General features: G+C 43.0%; 1 protein-coding gene across 1 annotated transcript in view; it reads right to left on the reverse strand.

Moving 5' to 3' along the window:
• LOC306805645 (5'-AMP-activated protein kinase subunit beta-2) overlaps window positions 1-17,275 on the reverse strand; it is a gene marked incomplete at its 3' end in the record, with an annotated part of 112,051 nt that extends 94,776 nt beyond the window's left edge. Inside the window, exon 1 of the mRNA XM_079313641.1 lies at window positions 17,266-17,275. The remainder of the gene's footprint in view (window positions 1-17,265) is intronic.
• Between the last annotated feature and the right edge of the window lie 7,610 nt (window positions 17,276-24,885).

The raw sequence follows: 24,885 nt of genomic DNA on the forward strand, positions 1-24,885 counted from the left end.
CCGCCTGCAGGGCCACCAGTGTGCCTGCTGTGTCCCAGTCTGTGGCTCCTGTGTCCCCACCTGTTGTCTCCCCCGTTGTGTCCCCTCTGTTGTGTCCCCTGTTGTGTCCCTCCTGTTGTGTCCCCCTGTTCCTGTTTTGTTCCCCCTGTTGTATCCCCCCTGTTGTCCCCCCTTGTTGTGTCCCCCCCTGTTGTCCCCCCCTGTTTTGTCCCCCATTGTGTCCCCGCCCCCCCATGGCTGCTGTTCCGTCTCTGCTGTTCCCTGTCTCTGCTGTGCACTGTCTCTGCTGTTCCCTGTCTCTGCTCTGCACTGTCTCTGTCTCTGCTGTGTCCTGTCTCTGCTGTGCCCTGTCTGTGCTGTGCCCTGTCTCTGTCTCTGCTGTTCCCTGTCTATGCTGTGCACTGTCTCTGCTGTGCCCTGTCTCTGCTGAAATGCTCCAGGACCATCCAGCTGCAGAACTTGCAGCTTTCTCCAAGAGCTCTTCCAGCACCAGCTGAGGCCCCCAGAGCTCCTGTCCCCAGCCCTCTGTCCCAGGCTCTGTCTCCTGCATTTATTCTCTTGCTGGACCCCCACACCTGTTTCCTTCTCCCTCTCCCTCCCAAAATACAGGTGCCACCTCCCTCTGTGTGTCCCTGGCTCAGCCTCAGTTTTCTTGGGCTCCATCCCCTGCAGAGCTCTCCTGGTCAGAGCCAGGCACAGCATCACATCTCCAGCTCCTTTCAGCAAGAGACATTAGAATGTGCTAAATGGGTCATGCTGTTAAAACAAAGATTCCCAAGGTGAATTTATGAAGGGCTGCAAAGGGACAGATGTGAGAATGCTGCAGCATCTCTGTCACAGGCAGCTGCAAAATTGGAGTCTGTACACATGGCAAGTTCCTGCTCATCCCTGCCCATTCCAAACAGCCCAGCCTGGCACTGCTGGACAGCAGCACATGGTCTTTTGGCTTGAGCATTGATCCTGAAGGATCAATTTCCTTAAAATAAATCCAGAGACTACAGCACATCCACTCCATGGAGCAGCTGCATTGTCTGACTCTAAAATCATTGTTGTCTCAGAGCACCAAACCCCTGCTGCAGCCTGAAGTCACAGCTGATTTGGCCCCATGAGCAGCTGCAGAGCCAGGATTTCCCAGCTGACACCCACAGCTGGGCACTGGCAGAGCAGCAGGTTTGGAGGACAGAGTGCCATCACTCACACCCTCATTCTCCAGCCTGGCCAGGGAAAAAAGCCAAATTAACACTGGCAGATGATGGCTGATGGCCAGCAGTTGAATGCCAGCTGTAATTTCTTACCCTTCTTTAGGAGTAATCAATTAAGTAAATGCCAGTGTTTGGATTCCATCAACTTTTAAATGTTCCTCCTCTCCTCACCCCTGGGAATGAACAGCAGTTCTAAAAGATGTCACCCCCCACACCTCAGGATGGAAATGCTGCCTCTCTGAAAAAAAAATCTTATGCAGAACTGCCAAATCAATAATTTACATTAAAACCCCTCTTATTTCAACATTTTGAAATCAGGACTTGCCTTTTGGAAAGCCTTTTCACTAAGGTTCAAGGCTGTGAAAAATAGTGTATTTCTTTATGACACGATGCATTTTAATTAAATGTGCTTTCAAATCTGCGGGAAGCATCATTTAAAAGAAATGAGATTGACATCATGATTGACATCATGAGATTGACAGTATAAATAGTCAGTCATGTGCCTTCAACCATGAAAAAAAAATTGTGGTGGTTTTTTTCAACAGGACTAGGGGATTTTTCTGCTTTGTCAGAAGCTTGCTACACTGCACAGGGATGCAAATGGCTCTTAAAGGAGAGATTTCAGTCTCTTTAGAAGTTAACCAAAATGTAGTCCTAAAAAGAAATAATTGGATTTTTGAACAAATAAATACTTGGATACAAGCAGCCACAGTATAATCAGCAGTTTTTTTGTTCAACAAGCAGCCACAGGCACCTATCACCCACACCTTGGAACTTTACACTCTCCACAGTCAGTGGAGGTTGTTCAAGGCTGATCTGGAAGTTCATCCAGAAAGTGCCACCAAGCACACCCAAAGCAGCACAGGAGGCAGAGACATTTCTGATGATGACATTTCTGATTTCATTTCTGAACTGCCCAAAGACACAGTGGTTTCTGCCTGTGTCTCAAAAATAAGGGAAACTCCACTGGGTCAGAGAAATGAGTGATGGTGCTGTCTCTCTGTTCACCAACCACAGAGGAAGGGTAAATGAAAACCTTTAATTTGGGTTGCTACAAGCAAACTACTGAATTGTTACCAATTTTACAGAGTAGCTTCTATTGTGCAAGCAGAACTATCATTAATTTTAGTTCTAACTTCCAGTGCTCAAGACTTCTGCAGCTCAGTGCAGTAAAATAATGTAGATAAGGAGGCTGCAGCTAAGAAATCTGGCTTTGGTCCTGGAGAGTTGATGGCTGCTCTAAAAGCTTTCCCTCTGGACAGCACAGCCCATGCCTCCAGGGCAAAAATAAACTGTCCCAATGGGATTTTTCCAGGGAATAAATTCAGTCTGGCACCACGAATTACAGACTGGCAATTTCAGCTCTAAAGACAAGAGCCTGGAAAGCTCAAAACTGTGAAACAGGAGGAGTAACTTTGTTATTCCCATCCCTGCAGAGTGACAACAGCTTTCACCTGTTTAAAATCCAGGTATTTCTGTGCTCTCCACTGTGCTGGGCACAGCAACTTTGCTTGAGCCTGCATCATCACAGATTTTGGTCCAACAGGCAGAACAGCACTTGGAGAGGATCACCAGCACTCTGGAGACAGGGAAGAAAGTCACAGCAAGATGATGTGATTTTCTGAGAGTCACCAGAAGTGCAGGGATGGTGACAATGATGATCTGTATAATTTTCTATCATGGGAAATAAGTCAGACACTGGTTGAACTCGACTGTGGGACTCAGGGGGAGGCATCCTCACTTGTTTTCAGGAATGGTGTGGCCAGCAGGACCAGGGAAGTGATTCTTCCCTATGCTCAGAACTGCTGAGGCCAAGCCTCGAGGTCTGGGTCCAGTTCTGGGCTCCTCAATTTGGGAAGGATGTTGAGATGCTGGAGCGTGTCCAGAGAAAGGCAGCGAGGCTGGTGAAGGGTTTGGAGCACAATTCTGATGAGGAGAGGCTGAGGGAGCTGGGCTTGTTCAGCCTGGAGAAAAGGAGACTCAGCAGTGATATTGTCACTGCTAGGAAGGAGATTGGAGCCAGGTGGGGTTGGGCTATTTGGTTCTCCCAGGCTGTTTGTGACAGGACAAGAGGACACATGTTGTTGAAGCCTTGGGTTTCTCAGGCTGCTCAAGGACAAGGAATTACAACTATTAAACACCTGCTGGAGACGTGGGAGACGTGAGAGACGTGATGTTTTGCATGTTTTCAAAGAGGTGTTGCCTTCTTGGACCAATGAGCCTTTTCTAGTCTGTATTGCATGAACTACCCTATATAACTGTAGTGTTTCTTTAAATAAGAGCACTCTTTTGCTTCTCCATTACACCAAGAACTATGCTGCATTATCCTTTTTGCTGCTCCTATAGCCCAAATGCAACAGACACAGCCTTAGGCTGTGCCAGGGGAGGTTTAGGTTGGACATTCAGAGGAATTTCTGCACAGAAAGGGTGATGGGATGCTGGAATGTGGGAGGTGGTGCAGTCACTGCCCTGGAGTGTTTAAGGACTGGGCACAGCCCTCAGTGCCATGCTCTGGGTGACGAGGGGCTGTTGGGTCAGGGTTGGACTCGCTGTTCTCAGAGCTCTTCTCCAACCAAACTGACTCTGAGATTCTGAGGTTCTGAAACCAAACATCCTCATCATGGATCATAAAACCATGAGAACATTGAGGAAATAACCCAGAGATTGCCACATATGGACTTGATTATAATTTTTTCTCTCTTTTGAAGAACACAGTCCATCCAGAACATCCCAGGAATGGACCCAAGTGCCAGAAGCATGTCTGTGGTGCAGCCTGGGGTACTGTTACCACAGTGCACACCCACCACTTGTCCTGGCCTCCTTGGACACCTGCTGTGGATCCCTGGACTTTCCCAAGCTCAAGAGCAAAACCCATTTCCATTTCAGGCCTTTTGAAGTGGGATTCCACACTGAATGGCTCTCCCAGCAGATATCTGGCAAATCCCACGTTTCACCTCATTTGAGAGGGGAACAGACAAAAGGGTTTCTTTCCTTTGCCATACAACTTCAACCTGTGAAGAAGAAATTCTGATTTCATGCCACCCTTCCCCAGACCACCTCAGCTGCCAGTGCCCACAGAACAGTCACTGGGTGCCACAGCCTTTATTGCACAATGCAGAAAACACATCTGAACCTGAACTTTTTGATTAACATCTACAAGGGCTCCAGACTGGTTTTGGGAGGAACTGCTTTGTGGTGTGGCCCTGCTGCTGCACAAGACATCTGCTGACACGGCCAGCAAGCTGTCTCTCCTTCTGGCAAACCTCTGAAGAAGTAGAAAGGACTTGGAGGCAGCACATCCTGTCCTTGCAGAGTAAACAATTTACAGAAGAGCCATGGAAGGGAAGTCACAGGGGTATGACTTACTCCTACTGTAAAAATCAGAAATCAGATGAAGTATTCCATTACACCATGCTGTCAGAGGGGTCAGCTGGATGCTCTTCCATCCTGCAGCCCCCAGCTCACTCCTTGCTATCACAGGTAACACCTCCCCCCCCCTCCCCAGCTCCATCCTTGTAGGTTCTCTGGTGCTCACCTTTCTATTTATTCATTCATTTTACACCTGCTTTCACAGTATTTGAGGCCTTCATCCAAAGTTTTGAATATTTGAGATTAGCAATTAGAGAAGGTCAAGTAAACCATCTAAAAATACTTGCAATACCAAGTAAACATCTAAGTGCTCTCTGCTATGCACTCCATGATGAGATTTAGCTTTGAAAAACCTACACAAATTTTTAAGATGCATGGAAGGTATTGCAAGATGTGGTGAAGAGAGGAATACAACAGCAAGCTCCAATTTTAGCTGGTTTTGTGCAGATCTGAGCAGCCCAGGAATCTACAGAGTAGGGGGTGTCCTGGAAAGAATGCCAGTCAGGAAAAAAACCCAAATTCTTCCAAAAGTGTGTCATAACTGTATAGCTGGGGCTGAACGATGGGAAGATCTTTCAAATTCCAAATCAAAAACTAGTCCAGGAACTTGCATTTTACACCAGGGTGAGTAATACTACTGGCTTTTGATCCTCATCAGATTAATTTTTTTAAAAAATACTTGAAGATCAAGATAGTTCTATCTGCAGCCCTTATCCTACAGGGTCATAAATTCTTCCCAGTTTTCCCTCCTGAACTTTCTCTTCACATACAGCAAGTCTATACCGAGAAGAGAAGAGAAGAGAAGAGAAGAGAAGAGAAGAGAAGAGAAGAGAAGAGAAGAGAAGAGAAGAGAAGAGAAGAGAAGAGAAGAGAAGAGAAGAGAAGAGAAGAGAAGAGAAGAGAAGAGAAGAGAAGAGAAGAGAAGAGAAGAAGAAGCAGGGACAGGTCATTCCTCATATGAAGGAGAGGAAATACCTGAACAGCACCTTATGATCTGGCCAGTCATTTAAACACCTGTCTGAGCAGCAGCACTGAAATTTGGGGATGTGTTTAAATACTTTAAAGAAAAGGGAAAGATTTTTCTGTTTGGTTTGTTTTTTTTTTTTTTTTTTTTTGTTTTTTTTTTTTTTTTGTTTTTTTTTTTTTTTTTTAAACAGAAAAACTAGTTACTGTAACAGTGAAGTCTTGTTTGGCACAACTCTTTTTGAGAACAAGTTGGAAAAATCTTACAGTCCATGATGAAAAATTAGAGATGGCTTAATCCTTTACCCCTTGGGCATGGGAGAAAAGCTTTGGGCTGTGAAACCTGCAGCTGGAAATAAATACAGCTCTAAGAAAAGCACCTCCAGAACCTGGAGCTTAGTTAAATCCTGCAGTGGATTTCCACTGAGCTCTGTCTTGTGCTCAGCAGCCCTGCTGTGACAAAAGTGCAGCAATTTGGAAGGATCCCCCTTTCCAGCTGGGCTAGTATCAGCTGTGCAAAATAAGGTGGATTGAGGTGGGTTACAGTCAGTGCAGACACGTGCAGAGAAATAGCCCAAGACTGTTTTCTAGCCCTGAGGAATATACAGCTCTTTCATGTAAGTGATGTTGAAATCTTTTCTGGAAATTGGACACTTCAATAAGCTTCCTATTCTCAGCATGAGCCTTTGGAGCTGGTGTTCCCCTCTGTGTGGAGGAGATGACAGTTTGGAGTGGCTTAGCTGACTGTAAGACCAAATATTTGGGGATCTAGAACCACATGCACCAAAATCACCTGACAGTGGGAGCAGGGATTTCCTTCTGCACTGTGATGTTGGAACCCTGGTCACAGAGAATTTTACACTTTCTGTGCTGACAGGCACTGACCCCCAAGAGAACACTGCATTTGGCCTGATGAAAAAGAAAAGGCTTCCAAAATTGAGTAATAGTACTGGAATTATGAGTGTGTAGTTTAAATAGGAGTGTGTAATATCATATGGTAGAAAACGTAAAGTTTAAGGTTTTGGAAGATAGTAACATATATCTAAAGCAAAATAAAAGTTTTAAGACAGACTAGTCCTTCTTCACCTTCTTCTTGACCTTCTTCTTCATGGGTTTGAGTAATATTATGTAATTAGATTAAAAATTCTGCATTATGGCCACAAGTAGTTAGTTATTAAGTTAAAATCTAAATAATTTCGGTAACATTTCTTTATTAAGCAGTTTACCCCTAAAAAAATCTTATATAAAACAAAACCATTCTAGGAACCACACCTACACAGATTTTGGTACAAATCACTGTGGGTTTTTTTCTTCCTGAACATGAAAATGTCACAAGGTGCTCCAGGCTACCAAGACTTTCAGGGTTCAATCACAGGGAAGACATCCAAACCCTGCTGGGCTGGAGCCAGCCAAGTGCAAATCTCAACCCTGATACACAGCTGGCTTACTGACAAGGAAAGGGAAGATATCAAGGAATCAAAACATATAAAACTGCATATACTGCAGGTTGGCTCATAAAATCACTTATCACCAGTCTAAGTAAAGCAATTCACTCTCACTGTTGATAAAGATCTATAAGGAAATACTTTTCTGGCTGCCAACATGTTTATATGTATGTTTTTAAAATAAGTTATTTATGTGCTGAAATTCAGATGGTTTCACAACAGTCTTGACACTGGAAACACAGGCTGGGTTAGATACTCATACAAATTCATATAAACAATTTATCTCTAACTGTTTATAATTCTTACGTAATAGGGGGGAGACAGAGGACATCAATCCATCCCAGTAACATCATTTCAGCCATGAGACCTTTTAAAATGTGGAAGCTGAAGACACTACCCTGTCCTCAGCAGTGGTCATACTTAGCTGTGTGTTGGATAACTTTAAAAGGAGCAGGAATTTAAGTATGCTCTAAGGTCAGGGATAAGGTGATTTTTTTACTAGTGGCTATTAAATAATTGCTCAGTTGTTACTCTTAATTAGATGTAGGAAGAAATGCAGTAAGGACATGATTCCTACTGTTACTTCAGTGATTTTTCCTGGAATCTTATTGGAGTACTGCAGCCCAAAATGGAGCTGTCCTGATTCTGCTGGGATGAGCTTGGACCAGTGCAGAACATCAGAGCACAACTGAGAGCAGGAGATATTTCTTTGTAGAAATTGGAGCTGTTTTCCAGAATGGCTGGAGTTCACCTGCATCCTTCCTCTGAGCTCTGCTTGCTGGATTAAGCAGGAAACTCTCACTTGGACAGGTCTGTTTCTGTCTTTGCTGGGACAGAAATGTGATGTGCCTGGAGGGGTCCCTGCCCTGTGGGTAGCCAGAGTAACAAGTACTCACTCTGCCACTGGTTCTTTATTGATGCATTTTCAATAAGACTGCACAATCGTGAGCTTCCTGCCCAAAATGCCTTTCTGTTCTAAGTACAGAAAAGGAGAAATCACATTCCAGCTTGGTAAGTGACGAGCATGAAATCAGATGGGCTGAAACAGATCTGGAATTGCAGCACATCTGCCTGAGCCAGGACTTCAGTGACAGGGTGATGGCCACTTACCCACTGTCTCCCTTCCCCTCAAAGAGTTTTATCTCACTTGTTTGGACACAGAGAAAAACATATGGGGATGTGCAAAGAAGACAAATGTCTGATTTTCAGGTGCAGAGCAGATGTGATCCCTGCAGCACTCTGCATCTGGCCCAGCCATGAATCCATTTGCAGTAACACTCAGCAACAAAGACCCCATCCCCCACAAGCATGACCTTCTTGTGTCACTCATAACTGACAAGCTGGGAATTTCAAGCTGCTTTGAGAAGACTCAAGTGCCTTGCAGCAAAGACATTCACAAGATTTTTTTCCCTTCAAAGGCAGTGCTTAGATCCCCTTTCCCTCTAATTCAATGTATTGACATTAATTCCTTTTATGCATGATCCCAGGGCTGGAAGGACTTGGCGTTTCCCAGTTTTTCCTCCTAGAACACTTCTGTGTGTCTGTCCCCACTTGGCTGAACTGGATGAGCAAAGCACAGGGGATTCTTCAAGTCTACCTCCTACAATTTCCTAGGAAAGTAGTTTAAAGTAGACATTGATTTCTTCTGAATGCCTGCAGCTATTACACATCAGCAAGAGACCACACAGGTGGGGAAAGGCACTGAACTGGAGATGTGTTCTCTTGGGGCTTTCCTGCTTGCCTTCTTTCCTTTCCAAAGTGGAGGTGGCAGCAAACACAGTCCCTGTCCTTGGAGGACTGCATCCCATGGCAAGAGTGACAAACTGACCAAAACCCTCATGCCTTTTCCCCTGGGCTGCTGGTGGGAAGGAGGAAGAGGCTGGGAAGGGGGGAAAAAGGTGTTTTAAGCTCTTATATGACTTCCCTGATTCTGTTAGCAATAAATTACTTTATACCTTAAAGCTGAGCCTTGGAGTGTTTTCTCCTGGTCCTTATCTCCACTCATGAACCCTTCACTGATTTTTTTTCTGTCCTCTGCCCAGCTGTGGCAGGGGAGGGTGAGTGAGTGCCTGGCATTTGGCCAGTGTCAAACCTCAACACAGTATTAACACAGGGGTACAAACCAAACATTTCAACCTTAATTTAACATTTTAATATTTTCATGTCATCAGCTCGAGCACTCAAAGCTGAAGAAATATTAGAATGCAAACTGCTTTGCAAATGCTGAATATAATCCTGGTTATCTGTGTTGAATCACACATTCTCAGGGCACCAGGTCTCATTTGCTGCACAGCAAATATCATCCATTAGGGATGGATGTGACCCAGTAAGAAAAGAAGATTTAGTCTGTCCATATTTGCCACAGAAGCTGCACTATGCATTGGGCACAAGCTGACAAACAGCACACTCACAGATGACTTCAAACAGTTTGATAATTTTGTTTTATCCCTCCACAAACAGTGTATTTATGTGTTGCTGAGCAAATAACAAAACCAAAACCTCTTAAAAGTGGCTGCTAATGGTACATTCTTCATTCTCTGAGATGCCTCTTATTTTTACAGCCACGTGGATCCATAGCTGCGGGTCAGATAGAAAGGTAATTTGCACTCCAACAAATAAAATAAAATTAAGGAACATCCTCACCCTTACCCTGAAGGCAGTAAGGTCCCACAGCATTCAAACAGAACAAGTACATGAGCTGTGAATAAAAGTTTGCCCTGATTTCTGTACACAACAACCAAGTCAGAGATGCAGGGGCAGCTCCCAGTTTGTGAATACTCAACCCATCAGCCTTCACAGTAATTTAACACACAGGCACAGTCTGAGGTGTTCACCAGAGATTTCTACTTTGGATTTGATGCATGGACAGTGGCCACTGCTAGTTTCAATTTTCAGTTCTTTTGTAGCATTCCTAGAAGCCATATTAATTTGGCATAGCTCACAAAGGTCCTTCTTGTGCACAAAGAGCTGCTTACTTAGCATGCAGAAACAAAAGAATGGTCTCTGATTTAGAGCAACCATACCTGTGCTCTATTAGTTCAGCTCTAAACACAGACATTAATTCACTCACAGAAAGTAAAGATACAGCTTAGAGCCTGCCTGCTGCTAAACTGATCCTTGGGCACCTAAAATTAGACTAAATTTCAAATCAAAGTACTTCGTGCCACCTCCACATCCCACTCAAACCCCAAACCGCAATGTCACACCCAAACACTGGTGACACCTTTCTAGATGAGAAGTGGCAGCTGCCTGTTTCACTTGTAGTTTGGATGGAGTCTGTCCTACTGGCACAGGTATCCTCCTGCCCAAAAACACCACCAGTCTCTGATCAAGCAGGATCCTTCCTCCTCGAGCCATTTGCAGTGCCAGATGTCAAAATTTCGCCTCCCTCCTTCCCTGACTCTGCTCTACAAGGATAACTTCAAAAATAAAAAAAAATTGAAAAAAAAGAAAAAAAAAGAAAAAATATACAAATACCCCACTGCTAGTTCTTCACACTAGGGCAATCTGGGACACAATGTTCTTTTTCCTCAATAAACAAAGCCCACGGCAGTCTGAAGCAATTAATTGTGGTTGGACTACCCAAACACAGGACAGACATGAATCACAGACATGGTACTGCAGTGTCAACAGGGAGAACTCGGGGATGACAACTGCTAATGGCAACAGGGATGGTTTTTGATCCCTGCAGGGAATCACCTAGAGTGAAACAGTGCAGAGGAGTTACTCCTGTGGGGAGGCATTTGCTTGCAGCTCACAATTTGCATCCACGTTAGCACAGGTGTCCTTCCAGTTGGCTGCTTTTCATTTACACCAGAGTTCTTGTTCTGAGAAGAGATTTACTGCTTAGGGCACACAGAAAAATCAGCAGCTTCAGCAGGACACCCCCAGTGGTTCCCCTTTCAGACCCTGATGAGATGAGATTCATTACATTCCTCCCTTCACCATCTGATGGCTTCTCTGAAACTGCACATGAGAATCACCAAAACTTCACAAGCCATTGGCTGCCCCAAGCTTGTGACCCAAATAGATAACAGCATCAAACAGCACAACAAGTGATGGTGAGACTCTCAAAAGGTACTGAAACAGAAAAACACACCTCACTTCAAACACAGCAGCTTTCTGTGTTTAAATCTCAGGTCTTGTGTTTATTCAAAGGCTTCACATCCCCCCATGGAATGACTAAATCTAGGATTGCAGGACAGCACATAAAAGAGGTGGAATGAAAAAAGCCAACTGAAATTGGAAATCACCTTGTACTTTTAAGCCTTTTTGGAGCATCCATCAGGTTTTATTTTTAAAAAGGCTGATGGCTCTGAAACAATACCAAACAGATATGACTAAATTCTCTGTTTCACCTTGCCTTCTGTAGCTCAAATCCATCATACACAAATAGCTACTGTAAAATTTTAAAAGTACTTATCTAAGATTTTAACTAGTTTTAGGCATGGAGTATTTGAAATAGTGGCAACCCATTATCCTAAAATCCTATTTTGGTTGCAACAAAGGGATTATCAAGGAAATTATGGCAGATCCTGGGGAAACAGTCATGGTTTTATCCATCCCTACAACTGAATTTCACCCAGGCCTAGAGTTGGTCTGGGAAGCAGCAGAAAATCTGTGCCAGGAGATGTTTAATCAGTCTCTGCTTTGTATGTGTCTCACAGCCTTCTTCCCAGCATTGCTGGCTGCAGAGAGATTATTTGACACAGGGCCATCAGTCAGATGGTGCAAAAAACCCTCATTTCCTGGTGAGGACAACACTTCTCAAGAAAAATTCTATTAAAAAAAAACCACCCAAACATTTTTTAACCTGCAAGGCCAGGTCCTTCTGCAGCAGCCTCAGCAGAGCTGTTGTAATTTATACAGGCTGAAAACTTACACAGACTGACAACTGTTTCATTTAGAAAGATTTCAGGGGAATGCAGGGAAACACCCTGCCCTGCAACTGAAGGTTGAATATTTCTGAATGTAATATTTCTGCCTCATTTCCAGCCCAGCACCATCCCTGGCCTTGCCTGCAAGGAGCAAAGGTGTGGCACCTTCATAGGTGTTCCCCATCAGAGAAGGGAAAGCAAATTCACAAATTACAAAGTATGATGCAGTTTTCCTAAGGGCACAGCTTGTTAGATTTTGGATTTAACATTTTTAGAAATAAAGGTTTGCCTGTCTTTGAGAGTGGTTAGCAGCCTGTTACAGCTGCTACACAGAGATCCCAGAAATGTTTGTGCAGATTAAAACTGTGAGAGCAGCTCAGATCAGGACCTTGGCATTGCCAAAGGGAGTCTAAACTTAATCTCTCTTGCTGCAGGCACTATGGTCAACCTTAGGAGAGATTCAGGAGCTTCTGAGAGAAGAGATCAGGAGCTGTCCCTGTGTCGGGTAGAGAAGAGTCAAGAGCAAAGCTGAGCCTTGGAAAAGTGGGGCAGGAGGAAAAATTTTTTTAAAGTTTGTTTATATTTCTTGCTATCTCATTCTGTAATTACCTGGCAATAAATTAATCTGATTTGGAGGTCAGATGTGGTTTTCCTGTGACAGTAATTGGTGAGTGACCTCCCTGTTCTTATCTCTTGAGCTCTTCCATCTTGCTTATTCCTGTTGAGGAGGGAGACAGAGTGTGGCAGACAGGCAAGTTGAACCCACCAGAGTCAGCAAAATGCACCCAAATCCCTAAAAAGAGCAGCAGTGCTCTCCCTCATCTCAACAGTAGATCATCTCAGCCACGTGGAAATCACACACTCTCCATTTTATTTGTTTCATTTCTGTAAGACACTTCTCTTTTATTTCAGGCTATGGCAGGGTCACACACCCAATGGGAATGAGAGAATAAAGAAATGCATGTTCAGAAGTCTCAGCAGCATCTCCAGAGAGGCCTAGTGAGGAGCTGGAATTGTCTGTGGCTGTCCATGTCTTTCTGGATTATTGCACAACCGGCCTGCGCAATCTGTTGTGATTATTTGGATACCATGCCAACTCTTCCACACAGTGCAGTAAGGCATTAGTCATAAAGAGACACATGGAAGTCGGGCTGCCTCATAATTACGTGCAATAAAACACTATAATTAAATCCTAATTTCATCATCTGCTTAAGTGAGGATGAGGAGCCCTTCTTACATCTTGAAGTGCTGCTTTTTTCTTGAAGCTATATTTGACAGTCAGCAAGGGGAAAGCATTGAGTGACAATATTCCTCAGGGTATAATTTCATTTCTTATTTTATGTGGTTGGAAAAAAAAGGGAAGTCACTTGCACAGGGGTTTACCAAGCAAGGACAAAGCAGGACTGCACAGTATTTTTTATCACTGCTCTCTTTTCCTTCCTAAGAAAGGCAAAGTAAGAAACCCTTCAAATGGAAAGAATGAATGTGATGAAGCCAAAGGATAAATGTGCCTCCCATGCGGTAGAGTAAATTTTCGACAGACTCAAGTCCTCCTCTCCTCCACCACTTGCAAGTGATGAGTTTCCAAGAAAATGCCTCAACTCTTAGTACTAGCCCAAAGACAGGCCTCCAGTCACCAGGTTAAGAGATGCTTAGAGACAAAAAATGTTCTCTATTTGCTTGGCAAAAGAAGGGAATTTTTCCAGGTGGGGCTCCCTACTTGTGGCTAGGATGTGTCTGCGCTCCACACTGCAGTCGGCGTCAGTCTCAGAGAAAAAAATTCCTGTTTTTTCTGCAATGTGGCCATTTGCCAAGTTAGATGTGCATGAGTAAGGCAGGCCACTGAGCATCAGGGCCTGTGATTCCAGCAGAAGAACCAGCACACTGCAGTCCTCCTGACTCCAGTGGCCACCCCAAGCCTTTTACTGGCACCAGATGCAGAAATCAGCTCGCACCAGGGAGAAAAACAGGAGCAGGCTTCAGTGGGTGACTAACAGAACCCCAGAGCACACTAACAGGATAAGTAAGAATTAACAACTGCTAAGCACCCTCCATCCCCTTCTTACCACCACCAGCTCTCCTGGGAATCCAGGGATTGGTGCCATTAAAATTTCCACCCTTTAGTATAATATTATCCTTAGATGATCTCCTACTTTGAGGAGCAGCCTCACAAGTCTCCCAGGAAGCTGCTCAGAATGTTTACAAAAGTTTTGGGAATTTTCAGCTCCATCCATTATCAAGCTATTAGTTTTGGTCTCAAAATTGAGCTTAAGCTGAAGGAAGTACCCACTATATATGTTTATAGAGAAACTTAACATGTTTTGCATATCTACCAGCTGGCTAGGCTTAAACAACAAAAACTCCCCACTCTTTTTTTCTTTCTTGGAAATAAATCTCTGAAGGCTGAGCTGGCCATCATAGGAAACCTTCTGCAGCATTCCAGGTAATTCAGTTATTTAATTTGTTTCAAATATCAGGGTTCAAAACTGTATACAGTACTTCAAAGAGGATCTTCAAACATCTTCTACAGTTATACTAAAACTTGGAATTTGTCTCTACTGAGGATTTAAAGCCTTCTAAAGTCTTCTTCATCTGAGTCACAAAGGCAATCCACCCTTTTCTCTCCTACTCCACCCTCTCTTAGGAATAACTTCTCATGATATTGCGAAAGTTCTTTCCTTTTATCCTAAAAAAGCCATTGCACACTTGGTGCTGTTGCCTTCAATCCTCAGATCAAAGGAACATAACTGAATTTTCTAAGCAGCAGTCTTCCACATAATGACATTAATCCCAGCTGTGCCATCTGCAAACATCATGGCCCAATTTCTATACAACCAATATATACTAATATATACTATATACTAATATATACTAATATACTAAATAAGTATAGCTTCAATCCCATCTTTATCTTGTCATTTCCATGATTATTTCTGAGGAGAAGATCCTTGTGGAGGTTAAAGATCAGTCAGTTTTGCTTGAGTCTTGGTTATGTCAATAGCATTACCCTTTAAGTTGTTAGCAATTGTTTTGCAAAATGTAACGAATTAGTTCTGAAATGACTGCTCTCGTGTGTGTGCCTGTGTGAAGATTTCTTCTTCATCCTCTTCCACTGCCTCCCCACCCTCAGCCATCCTTCTCCTTCCATGCCAAGATTTGATATATTTAGCAGAAAATTAGGAAATGTATAAATTTCAGGGCAGGAGAGTCCCATTCCTGAAGATAGGCACTGTATCTGCTACTTCTCTCTTCCCAAATTTACAGATTAATAATAAAAAAAAAAATCTCTTCAAATCTATCTGCAGTTTCAAGTGCCACTTTTTTCAATGGCCAAGAGAGGAGCTCACTCAGGGACCATCATATTTTCACAGCAATTAGCCTAAATTATGCTTCCATTCCAAATGTTAAATTTACCTTACCACACTTACATTTTCACCACAGACTTTATATATCTCAGCCTTACTGAAAACTGAATTAAGGCATTAATTCAGGATTTGGGTCGTATCTCAACCTACACAACATCCTTCAAGTCCATCATCTCTACTTTCTCCACAGCTGTTCTCTTTGTTTATCTGGCCAAATTTTTTCTTCCTTCCACTATTCATTTTTGGTTTTCTTCCACATTTCATTTCCATTTTTTATCCACAACCAGTCTGAATCATTCATTCTGTCCTTGTATTCCACGGAGGTTCTGGATTTCCCCTTGCTTGGCCTGTTTGCTCAGCTGGGGAGGCCCATCACTCTTCTTTTGATGCCTTCTTACTTCATGGAAATTGTGAGAAAAAAGGCTTGTTCTTTAAATTTTTAAGAAGTTTGATTAGGGATAAAAGGGACATTAGCCCTGGGGTGCCAAAAACACATCAGTTATTTTTAATAGTTTTCTTTATATATCTATTTTTACTGCATTGATCAAATGCATATTCATGACAATTATATAGATTTAAATATTCTTTTGAGTTCGTTTATATATTTTGGGAATTCCTTAGTTTTGTCTGGCCTTTGACTTGTTCAGCAATAATGTAGATTAGATTTTTGGGAGTTGTGTATGTTATTTGTCACAATGCATAGACTATTTCTTCACAATGACAAATGGGGAATTACTGATAGCTGCAGGGTCAGTGGTAGAAGTCTTTTTCACATCCTTTTTTTAAAAATGTTATCTGTGTGCAGATAATATTCAAATATTCAATTATTCAATCAATTCAATTTAATTGAAATTCATATTTCAATGTAATTTAATAATATAGACAGTCCTAGCTATTTTTACAAAGTTATTTAAGTTATTTTTATTATTGTCAGTTAGTTACAAAAATAAAAGCATTCTGCAGAAGTTTAACATTATATAGTCTCTATTTTAATATTTTATGAAAGCCTAAAATACAATAAATGTTTATCACACTAATACATATATAAGCTACACATGGCCAGGACATTGGCCACAAAAGCTGACAACCTATATTAAAAAAAAATAGTTTGAAAGGTGATCATAAATTGAACTACATCAAAATCATTGTGATTAATAACAAGTTGCAAAAGCTAATATGTAATTAGTTTATTTACCAAATAACCAAATGAACACAAAGCCAATGACTACATTGCCATTTATAACAGAAATTAAGCTGAAGCTTTGTGATTCTGGCTGAAATTCTCTGTCTAGAGTCTGATATTCCCACTTCAGTTTGAGTTTAGCCAGATGTTGCTGTGTGCTACCCCAGCCTACCTTTAGAACTGACAACACCTATTTGTGCCAGGATTTTCCTCTCCACCTAAGGACCAGCATCCACAGTCTTTTTTATTTAGATTAAACTTGTGATGGACCAAAGCAGATTTAAACTCACCATGGCTGTTCCCAACAAGCCACTTCTGTCCCCAAGGCCAACAAAATGAAAAACAGCATCAATCTGTTCTGAAGAGGCAGGTCTGATTTTCATTTTAATGTAGCCAAAACAAAGCATGCTGTTCATAATCTGGAGTCTAAAAGCATATTTGGACACAAACCCAGCTTGGGCTTAGCACTTCATAGTTCCTTGCTGAAATTAATCTCTCTAATCAGGACACTTCCTTGAATTGTGTTTTTCTTGAATTTGTCATTCCTCCCTAATATTATCCCAAAATAATTGATGAAAAGGTAGGATACAACATAAAAAAAAAAATAATCCAGATAGTTTTGCAGCCCTGGTATTTTTAGCAAACATGATGATGAACCACAAAGCACTTTGGTCTCCTTTACATCCCTCAAAGCTTTCTGGGCTTGGTGTCCTTGCAAACACACCCAACCTGCTTCTGCTGCAGCCATGCACAGGTCACCCAGCTCCCTCTGCCTCACCTGAAAGCCAAACTGATGAAATACTCACTTTCTCAGTACAACTTCAGGAAGTTCAGCTGCATTTTTTCCCCCACCTACACCACAGCTCTCCGCAGAGAGGACCAAAGACCTCGGGCTGATCAGCCCAGGCTCTGTGTGGCACAGAGCACCCAAGCCCAGATTGTGTCTGCTGGTTTCAGAAGCCATGGGGCTCTGCAGGGTTCAGATATTAAAAAGGTATAAAGATGCTTCATGGTAACACAAAACCATAAGAGCAGAGCTTTAGAAGCACCTCTGTCATGGGAAAGGAAGCATTGGATGTTTCCTCCTGTCTGGAAGGGTGATGCAAAAAAAAAAAGATAAGTGAAAAGAAGAGACATCCTTCCTGCTTTGGGAAGGATGATCTTGAGTGGGAAGATTTAGGTCATGTCCACAGCTTTCCAGTTAGGAACCCCCAAAGGGAAGAACTTTGGCAGCAGCTTCGAGGGAGAGAATAAACCCACAGGAAGACAATAGTTTTGAGACTCTCTCATTCAGGCTTTGGCAATCAGCAAGGTTGGAAAGGGCAAGTTTCTAGACTGACAAAGAGGGTTGGGCAGAAACCACAAAGCCCTGAGATCTTTCCACTCCAAAGAAGACCAGAATATTTCTCCTTTGCTTCAATCACCTTGCTGATTTTTGCACACCCACCTCTCATACATCACAAGACTTGTTGCACTGCCCATGACTTTCTTTGCACTTGTTCCTTGGGCTGGAGCTGCTGCTTTCCTTCCCTAGAATAGAGAAGCTGACATAGATAAATCCTTTTGGAAAGGAAGGATCATTCTCTGTTAAGAGAACTCTGGGCTTTGTCACCCCAGGCTGCACACACAGCACTGATCAGGGCAAAATTTCCTTGCTCCCTGGAAATTGTTGGTATCAACCCAACAGTCCTGGTTTCTGCTGTTATTCAATCCTAGGAAACACCTCAGGGAAAAGGGAAGGCTGAGTCAGCAAGAATTCAGCCTAGAATTTTTTGCCTAGGAAAGTGATTCGGGACGACATCACCAACTGCAAGCCCCAGGTTCTCTGCTCTTACAACAGCTGAGGGAATTCCCTTGGAAGAATGCTGCAGACCAAAGCCAACTTCCCCAGCCTCCTGACTCCCTTCTATTCACTTGGCTTCCACTGCCTGCATTTCTAATGCACAGCCACACCCCCAAAAACAGATGCAATATGGTCCTTAGATGGGAAGTTTAATATTGCTTTCCTCAGCTTCTGCTGAGGACTTGAAGTCTTTATGAATTAACAACAGATAATGGGGAAAAAAAGCATGCAAGATCAAGGGTTGTAGGACATAAATTCTCTACTAGCCCACAGCAAGATGATCATGACAGATATCAGATGCAGGATGCTTGGAGCAACCAGCTTGGCTTGGTGTCTGTGAAATTCTAAATCTCCGTCCTTTTCCCTGATGGATCTGAATCCAGCTGATGGGATGAGCCACCAGCTTTCTTTGGCTCCAGATACTCTGAGCCCAGAGGAGATGGCTGGAAAAGCAAAAGGAAGTGTGAGGCCCAACAGCTCCATCTCCTCATTTCCCACATCAGGTGTTTGGGACTGAAAGGCCCAGGACAAATCTGACCTTTCCTTAGCATGTGTGAGTTTGGGACAGGACTGCTCTCCCCAGTGACACAATGTGCCCCCATTTCCCTGCATTTCTGCCCATGGCTGTACCTGGAGAGTGTGGTTCAACCTCTGAATGTGGCAGACAGAAGAAACAGAAACTCCCTACTGTAATGAATAAGGAACCTTTTGTTCGCCTGATAGACCTTGAGAGGATATTGCAAGGACTTGGAGGCTTTACTTGCAAGAATGCTGTTAATTATTTTGCCTTGCTTGTCTGAAAGACCTTGAGAATGAGCAAAGATGTCTTTAATTGTTTTGCTTTGCTTGCCAAGATGCTGTTAGTTATTTTCACTTTGCTGGCGTTAATCACATATCGCTTTAAGTGCTAGTAAGGGTCAGTAAGACAAGGGTGAGGAAGACTACTCACCTTCATCCCTCGACCACCAGAAGGCAGCAGAAGACCCCCTAGCAACTGGAGGAGCATGCACAGAACTACTAGAGGAGGGACATGTAACCCGGAAACTGAACAACTTAAAAGGGACGAACAAAGAAGTGGGGGGGGCGGCAGTTTTGTCGGAGCAAAGATTCCCCTGTCGCCCAGCGCTGCGGACCTTTGCTTTTGCTTTCTGTAACCAATAAATTCTTAATTTTTGATTCGATCTGTTATGGCCCATTGCGCTCATTTATAACACTACTGCCAGACCTCCTTCCTTGTCCCATGAGAGCAGGAATGCCTGCTCTGGCACAGTGGACATTTGGAAAAATACATTATTATGAACCACCCACACAGACACCAGCAGAAAAAACAATTTATGCTGATGTCCCAGTTTGCAATGTAAAGATGTGCCCAAAAGTATGTATTCTATTATCATCTGCTGAAATCAGTTGGGGCAGTGATTCTTATCTCTGTGGGAGATATCTCCTGTTAATGGGCCATCTCTTAAAAACCAGCAGGGGCAGTGTTCTTTATCTTTTCCACAACCCATCCTCCCTCCAGGACATATCTCCTGTTAATGGGCCATTCAGGCCCACTGCATGACTGATAAAATTACATCATCCCAACAGCCAAGCCATTCCTACCTAGGTAAAAACTGAGATTTGGAACATCAGAGTGGCCTTTTCCACTGGATTGCAGAGGATAGGAGCTACCAGGATCACTGTCAGGATTTCTACAGGATCACTGCTTCAAGAAGACCACTTCATCTGGACTGCTACCACCACGATAAGTGGCAGGGTGTCAGGTTGTATTCTGACTCTGTCAGTGGTTTTTCTTTTGTACTATTACATCTATTTTATTTTTGTCTTTTTCCCTATTAAATTGTTTTTCTGACTTGGAGTCTCTCACTGGTTTTGTTTTCAAAACCATCACAGCTGACTTCAGCTGTTTTCTACCCTCACTTCTCCCACAATGAGACAAAAACTGTGGGTGTAGGGAAGCTTGTGGGATGAACACCAAAATGCTTGGAAACCAGCAGCCTGGTCAAGGGATCACTGCACACAACTGGGAAGATTTTCAATCAATTTCTTACCACTTACTGGGCCCTTTGGTGGTGATCATGACCTTGATGTCTTTAAAATTTTTAACTCCTGGAACAGCCTGCTAGGTAAGGTGGTGAATAGTCCACTTAGTAGTTTTTCATTCAGGACTTGTGCACCTAGCAAATACTTCATTAATAGAAATTATGTGTTTCCAACAATCCCAATTAATGCCAAAATAATCTGTTTTTCATCATTTTCATTGGCCACCTCTCCATCTGGGCAACATTTTGTAATGCAGGGCATTTTAAACCCCCTACTCAAGCTGCTGCAGAATAAACAGCTAATTACACTAATAATCCTGAGATTCATTCAGATCCCCCTTTTCTTAGATCCAAAAACTTCTGAAAGCCAACGTTGGTGCCAACTTTGCCTGCAAGCAACAAAACCAGAAGTTTCTGGGTGAATTTCAGCATATTTGCCATTACCCTTTCTGAAAAAAAGTTCTGAGAAGCATCAAATCCAGAAACCAAATGAAAAAAGAAACTGAAACACAGAGCATGCGGAAAACCGAAGAGGACCTATGATGCAATTATTGTTACTGGCACAGGAAAAAGAGGAATAGATTCTTTCTGTCAGTGTCCAAGAGGACACGCTGTAGACAGCACACCCTCAAGCATGGGCAATGGAAAGGAAATATTAGCAGGATAAAACAGGCAGCTGATGTAGCACACAGCAGGAAGGCCAGTGCAGCAGGACGTGAAGCAGAATGCCAAGTTTTAACAAGAACAAATTACAATCTACTCAAAACAATGACACTGCAGAAAATGACTCGGTTTTGGCCAGAGCTGGAAATCAGATCCTCACACAGTAATACTTAACAACTCTCAAGACAATTTGCAGGGATAAAACCATTAATGTTGAAGTAAGGACAGGGTAAAATGAGTTAGGAGGTTGTTAAAAGAGTAAAAAACCACACCAAACACTGCAGAGTGGCACTGCTCCCATTTCTGTCTAGCTTGGGATGGTGACCTGCATAACTCTGCCTTTACTTCTTTCAATGCTCATAAGCATTCATGATGAATCCTTATTATTATAAATTAGATTATTATACACTATTATACTAGAAAGTGAAGAAGGTCAAGAACACAGGCACAGCCAGAAGCAGGACACTAAATAAAACAGACAAAAATCAAAAAAGGCAATCAAAGCAAGCAATGATTAGTAGAAGCTTAGAGCCTGAATACCCACCCCCAAGCACTGCTCAGCTCCTGTCTGCAAAGCATCACAGACAATGAAAACAGCAGAACACAGGAACCCTCTCCCACTCATTTCACTGCCAAATCACAACTCTGAAACTGAAAACCATGTCTTTTTTTTTGCAGATGTCAGAGGACACCCAAGACTAGTACATTATCTGGCTAACAAAAAACCTCTTATAAATAAAACTAGGAAAAATCACACACATTCCTAGGGTTTTTTTAGCTGAGCACACCTAAAGCTTGTTTTCACAAACTCTTTTGATGCCTGAACCACTTTGGCCATATCTCTGAAGCACAGGCCCTCCTCAGAGGTATTCCCAAACACCTGCTGTGTTTGTGACCTCTATCTTATCCACATGGCATTATCACACAAGGGTGTTGCTTGAAATGTCAGGGCAGAATCTGACCACTAATCACCTGGGGAAACTGGATCCACCTTCAAAATTATAGTCCTTGCTATTGTGTGGTCAATACAGCCTCACCTGTGCTGTTAAAATTCTGGCAACCCCCAGGTGTTTTACCATTGGAGCTGGGCTGCATGGGCTGCTAGGGGTAGGCAGGCCTCCAGAATAATTTCACATTTAACAACTGGAGCATTCCCTGACTCTTGTGACAAGGAAATGTTAAGCATTTGATGGGTGAAAGCCTGGGCTAATTCCTGATATGGTAGAAGGGTTAAGAAGAGTGTCAGGAAAATTAATCCACAAACACCAGGGTTTATGTCCAAAAAGGAGACAGAGGAGTCCTGTAACTTTATTGGAATAAAGGGAGAGGCCATGGAACATTCCCCTGGGATCTCTCGGATTTTTGGAGGACCCAGCCTCCTTTTTATCACAATTTCCCATCTGCATTTCCCTCTCTGTTTCCCCTTGGGCTGAGGTACTTGAGAGGCACAGACTTCCCAGAACACCTGATAGCTCAGATTCCCCTCTAATGTACAACCCTCCCTTTTAATTTTTAATTCTTAAAGAATTCATGGTTTTCCCCCATTGCTTCTTTCATCTTTCAATATCCAGTTTCATTTATCAGCAAACCTGCAGTTTGTTTGTAAAGGCAGGCATCTTTTTTTCCATTCACCAATCGGTGGAATCCTTCCCATTGTTTCCTTTATCTCTCAGTGCTAGTCTCTGTGCAAGACCCAGAGCTTGTTGTAAAGACAAATCTGTCATTCCTCTCAAGATCAAATCTGTGAATAAGAAACTTGTTCAGGAGCTGTGGTGAATCACAGCCACACTTGTGGTCCTTGCTGCAGTTTTGGTTGCAGGAGATTATGGATGATTAAACAGAGGCAGAAGTGGCCCTTTCCCACTGATTTTTGTGACCTTTCTCTCACCACTCTGCCACAGCCCTGAAGGAATTCTGAGCTCATTGAATTCTCACAGGAGTTTCTCCAGCTCATTCCACCCTTCAGCCTGTGTGTAAAAGCAGCACCATGCATACTTACACGTATTGCAAAGAACTTTTCTTTCCAAAGAGGCTGAGAACCTATCCCTGCTGGCTCAGAACTCCTCATTTCCAGCTTGCACTAATTCTACTTCCCTGGCATAAGAATATTTTCATTATCTCTTTCCCTCCCACATTCCTGTGTTTCCCACGTGATGAAATGCTTGATAACAAAACCAAGGCACCAGAAAAGCAGGACAGACTGTCAAAGAGCACATGAGCTGTTCTGACACTCTTAATTGTGCCAGGATCTTTCACCGCACTGTCACTTCTCAATTAATTTGGAAATTTCCCAGCTCTAACACAGGGAGTGTATCTGGGCACACCTGCACAGGTTTAGCCCAGCAGCTGGAAAGGAAGTGCTCTGTTGACATAATGTCTCTTCTCTGTGCTGTAATAGCAACAAAACTAGAAATAGCAAAAAAGAACAGCACCACAGTTTCACATAAGCACACCAAGACACCAGGATATGGGAGTTTCGACAAACAAAGTCTTGCACAAGACAAACCAAACAATTCAGGAGTGAAATCCTGGAGTGAAATCAGGGCAAGAAGGGCACTGAGAAGATGAAAGGGATGAGACTGCAGCTGCATTTTCATGTGTTAATGAGAACATCTGCTCTGTGTACAAGCAGCTTGTCCGGAAAAGCTGTGACTCTGGAGCCCCAGCAGCTGCCATGGCTGAATGATGACAGTGCCTCACCATCCTTAGTGCCAGAAGACATCTCCTCCAGCTCATTAACCTTTTCCTCACTCACTAAAGATCTAGAGAATAATTCACTCTCCTGCACGTGGTTATTTGGTTGTTTGAATACTGTTCTACCCCTACTCACCCTTCTTTTCCTACATGGAGTAGTCCCAGCTAATTTGAGCTACAAAAGCACATATTTAAGACCTTCACAAGCAAGATTCTATTCCACATCAGAATCAGGAATGGTCAGGATAAGTCTGTCAGGCACATTTTATTTCTAGTGATAACATGGGCTGTGACAGGAGCTCAAGCTCCAGGTCTTAAAATGAAGTTAGTAGCCAAGAAGCTCTTCCCCTAAAAATTAAACATCTTTGATCTAAAGTTAAAGACAGACTAAACATGGAAACCCAAACTCTTCCTCTCTGCAGGATCTACGTCAGGCAGGTACAGGGGAAACATCTCTGTTGTTGACAAATAGAAAATAAATAAGGCACTAGAAGGAATTTATTTATGCTTCTTTCTGCAATTGCTAACACCACTCAGAAAAAAATGCAGGTGGGTTGTTTCTGAACAGTTTGTTCAACTCAAACAGCTGCTCAGGAGACATCTGTAAGCAAAGGAATGTCCTCTGATCAGACAGGTTGTGCATTTTATCCTGCTCTCCTCTAGGGTTTTCCCCTCTTTATGGGCAGGGTGGGGAAAGCAGGCAGCATTGAGAGTTCCAAGGCAATCTCTCTACCCTTGAGCCCATATAAAAAAAATAATAAAATTGCTTGATGCCAAAGAGAAATGACATGGGAAAACCACAGTCCAGACGTGGAGACAGACTCCCTTCAGACACAGACACAAGGCTGCACAACAGGAACTGCTGAGGAGATGCAGACAAATGCTCCCAGTCTGGTTGGATTTCTGCTTTACTTACAAAAGTGTGCATGGGGTTTTCCTACCAAATTCAAATGGGCATCTGAAGGGCAGAAGGAAATTCCTGACCAGCACAGGAGCTGCAGAAGGAATAGGTTGTTCTCTTCTGGGCAGAGCTGGATAGTGGAAATTTGTGTCAATAAGTCTGGCAGGCTGACAACTAACTGAACACAGCATTTAATTGGAAAGTATTCCCATTTCCATTACTCCCCAGCAGGAGATGAAATTCCAGGAAAAAGTGGAGTAATTGCTAATCACCTACTAATACTGGAAATTTGATGTGTGTGCACTGAATTCTAAAACTAAAAAAAACTCTCAAAAGTC

This window comes from Erithacus rubecula, assembly GCF_903797595.1.
Source record: "Erithacus rubecula genome assembly, chromosome: 10".
In the NCBI taxonomy this organism is placed as follows: domain Eukaryota; kingdom Metazoa; phylum Chordata; class Aves; order Passeriformes; family Muscicapidae; genus Erithacus; species Erithacus rubecula.